This window comes from Neomonachus schauinslandi, chromosome X (assembly GCF_002201575.2).
Source record: "Neomonachus schauinslandi chromosome X, ASM220157v2, whole genome shotgun sequence".
Lineage (NCBI taxonomy): Eukaryota > Metazoa > Chordata > Mammalia > Carnivora > Phocidae > Neomonachus > Neomonachus schauinslandi.
Genome location: NC_058419.1, coordinates 73,804,830 through 73,809,168, shown reverse-complemented (window position 1 = coordinate 73,809,168; position 4,339 = coordinate 73,804,830).

The window sequence follows — 4,339 nt, the reverse complement described above, 5'->3', positions numbered from 1 at the left end:
CTCAGTGTGAGACAGGAGTCCATCAGAATCCTAAAGGAGAACACAGGCAGCAACCTCTTTGACCTCAGCCGCAGCAACTTCTTCCTAGAAACATCGCCAAAGGCAAGGGAAGCAAGGGCAAAAATGAACTATTGGGACCTCATCAAGATAAAAAGTTTTTGCACAGCAAAGGAAACAGTCAACAAAACCAAAAGACAACTGACAGAATGGGAGAAGATATTTGCAAATGACATATCAGATAAAGCGCTAGTATCCAAAATCTATAAAGAACTTATCAAACTCAACACCCAAAGAACAAAGAATCCAATGAAGAAATGGGCAGAAGACATGAACAGACATTTTTCCAAAGAAGACATCCAAATGGCCAACAGACACATGAAAAAGTATTCAATATCCCTTGGCATCAGGGAAATCCAAATCAAAACCTCAATGAGATCCCACCTCACACCAGTCAGAATGGCTAAAATTAACAAGTCAGGAAATGACAGATGTTGGCGGGGATGCAGAGAAAGGGGAACCCTCCTACACTGTTGGTGGGAATGCAAGCTGGTGCAGCCACTCTGGAAAACAGTATGGAGGTCCCTCAAAAAGTTGAAAATAGAGCTACCATATGATCCAGCAATTGCACTACTGGGTATTTACCCAAAGATACAAATGTAGGGACCCAAAGGGGTACATGCACCCCGATGTTTATAGCAGCAATGTCCACAATAGCTAAACTGTGGAAAGAGCCAAGATGTCCATCGACAGATGAATGGATAAAGAAGAGGTGGTATATATACACAATGGAATATTATGCAGCCATCAAAAGGAATGAGAGCTTGCCATTTGCAATGATGTGGATGGAACTGGAGGGTATTATGCTGAGCGAAATAAGTCAAACAGAGAAAGACATGTATCATATGACCTCAGTGATATGAGGAATTCTTAATCTCAGGAAACAAACTGAGGGTTGCTGGAGGGGGGGGGGGGGTGGGAGGGATGGTGTGACTGGGTGATAGACACAGGGGAGGGTATGTGCTCTGGTAAGTGTTGTGAATGGTGCAAGACTGTTGAATCTCAGATCTGTACCTCTGAAACAAATAATGCAATATATGTTAAAAAAAAAAAAAGAAGATAGCAGGAGAGGAAGAATGAAGTGGGGAAATCGGAGGGGGAGACGAACCATGAGAGATGATGGACGCTGAAAAACAAACTGAGGGTTCTAGAAGCAGGGGGGTGGGAGGTTGGGTTAGCCTTGTGATGTTTTAAAAACGGCATGTTCTGCATGGAGCACTGGGTGTTGTGTACAAACAATGAATCATGGAACACTACATCTAAAACTAATGATGTAATGTATGGTGATTAACATAACAATAAAAAAATTTTTTAAAAATGAATTTGTTTTTATAGATTGGCCCTGTAAATTTCTGTTGTATATCATTCTTGGTGTCTTTCTCCTTTTATAGAACCCCCCTTAGTATTTCTTGAAGGTCCAGCTTAGTGGTCACATATTCTTTCAGTTTCTGCTGGTCGTGGAAACTGTGCATCTCTCCATCCATTCTCAGTGACAGCCTTGCCAGATAAATTATTCTTGACTGCATGTTCTTCTCATTTGGTATCCTGAATGTTTCTTGCCAGCCCTTTCGGGCTTGCCAGGTCTCTGTGGATAGGTCTGACATTATTCTGATGTTCCTCCCTCTGTACGTAAGGAATCTCTTCCCCCCTAACTGCCCTTAAGATGGTTTCCTTGGTTCTAAGATTTGCGAGTTTTACTATTACATGCTGGCATGTTGGTCTGTTTTCCTAGATCTTGGGAGGGGTCCTCTCTGCCTCTAGGACACGAATGTTTGTTTCATTCCCCAGATTAGGGAAGTTCTCAGCTACAATTTGCTCAAATATATCTTCTAGTCCTCTCTCTCTCTCCACCCCCTCCAGGATTCCAATCATTCTGACATTGGATCATTTAATGATGTCACTTATTTCTCTAATTCTATTTTCATGGATTCTGTGTTGTTTTTCCCTGGTCTCCTCTTTTCCCTTTTTATCTATTAAATTGTCTTCCAGGTCACTAATTCGTTCTTCTGCCTCGCTTACTTCAGCTGTTAGATTATCTAGATTAAATTGGATCTCACTGACAGCATTTTTAAGTTCTACCAATTCAGGTTTCATTTCTGCCCTTAGAGACTCTATGTTGCCATTAATTGATTTCTCCATTCTAGCTATTTTCTTCACAATTGCTAGCCTGAATTCCATCTCCAACATCTTGGTCATATCTGCATCCATTTGTAAATCTGTGGCAGAATTCATAATCTCTGAGTCTTTCCTATTTAGGGGGTTCCTCCTCCTAGTCATTTTGTTGATGGGTGGTTGAGGGAATGTATAGAGTCCAAATTATTGACCACAACCCAAGCAAGAGGCACCTGCTCTCTAGGGACCTTAGGGTTGCTGGCCTCTTGTTTTCCCAAGCTGTCTTCTGGGGGAGGGGCCTGCCATGCTGTTACTTAGGCAACCCTGTTTGGGCAGAGTTGTCTGCCCCCCTCTGGTGAAGAATGCGCTCAGTGGGAACCAGTTTTGGGGAGCTTTTGTTCTCTGGTGGCTTTCCACGTCTCTTCTGAGAGTCAGAGCCAAAGAGACTGTTTCCAACCCTCTGCCTCAGAGCAGATAGATTGCAGTCTGTTCTTCATTGAGCTCTCCAGGCCACAGTCTCTCCATTTCTGTCTGTGCTGCTCTAAACTGTAGCGTCCTGGGTTGTGTGCCCCTCCACAGTGCTCCTAGTCCTGCTTCCAGGTGGGGGCACTTTTCTGCCCTTTGTGCTGCTAAAACCGCCAGCAGCTCCCAGTTTGCAGGCACAACCCCGCCGGTCTGGGTTTCCATCAGGGGGGCTGCCCTAAAGTCCTTTCCCTGCTGCTACTGGTCTGCGAGTCTTTCCCCCTTCCCCATGCAGGAGGCTATCACTCACCTGTGGTGTAGGATCCCCACGGCCAGACTCCCTCCCGTTGTCATTTATCCTCCAATATCTGCCCGCGGAATCACGGCTCCCCACTTCATACCTCAAAACCAACTGCCTGCGATATTCTGCTTGTAGAGAACCAGATCTTTTTACATCTCAGGCTGGTTTCGTGGGTGCTCAGAGTGGTCTGGTAGATATCCAGCTCAATTCCGGGGACCAGTTGGAATAGGGTCCCCTACTCCTCCACCATCTTTTCCCCTCCTCAAGAGAGAGAATTTCAAGCAGGCTCCCCTGAGTGGGAAGCCTAGCATGGGGCTCAATCCCAGAACCCTGAGACCATGACCTCAGTCAAAATCAAGAGTCAAACACTAAATCCACTGAGCCACCTAGGCGTCCCAAATGTTACTTTAAAAAAAAAAAATCAACAAATTTGACAGATCTTTAGTTAGACTAACCAAAAAAATAAAAAATAAAAAAGAGAGAGAGAGAGATTCCACTTATCAAAAATCAAGAATGAAAGAGGGGACATTATTACCAACCTTTAAAAAAAAAGAAATAAGAAAACACTATGAACAATGATATGCCAAAAAAATTAAATAAATTAAGTGAATGAACAAACACCTAGAAACATAAAAGCTAATGAGCTAACAAATGAAGATTTAAAAAATCTGAATAAACATTTAACAAGTTAATATATTCATTAAGTAAATCGAACTTTTGTTTGTGATATCACAAACAAAAGCCTGGCCCAGATGGTTTCACTGGTGAATACTACCAAATGTTTAATTAATACAAATCTATTATAAACATTTACAAAAAAATTAAAATTTTTCTTAACTTATTCTCTGAGGCCAGTATTACCCCGATACTAAAACCAGAACAAACAAACAAAAAAGACTACAAAGTATTATTAAAATAGATGCAAAATCTTCAACAAAATACTGATAAACTGGATAAAACAACATTTAAATATGCTGATTACACCAGTGCCATTGGGAATGCAAGGTTGATTCAATATATGAAAATCAGGGGCGCCTGGGTGGCTCAGTCAGTTAAATATCTGCCTTTGGCTCAGGTCATGATCTCAGGGTCCTGGGATCGAGCCCCATATCAGGCTCTTTGCTCAGCGGAGAGTCTGCTTCTCCCTCTCTCTCTCTCTGCCTGCCACTCTCCCTGCTTGTTCTCTCTCTCTCTCTCCCCATCTGTCAAATAAATAAATAAAATCTTCAAAAATATATGAAAATCAATCAATATGATACACCACATTAAGAGAATAAGGGGGAAATTATCTCAATAGATAGAGAAAATAAATTTTACATGATAAAAACACTTGGTCTCTGTAAAATAGGAATAGAAGAGAAGTTTCTCATCTTGTTAAAAGAGTATCTTGAATATTTTGAATATCTA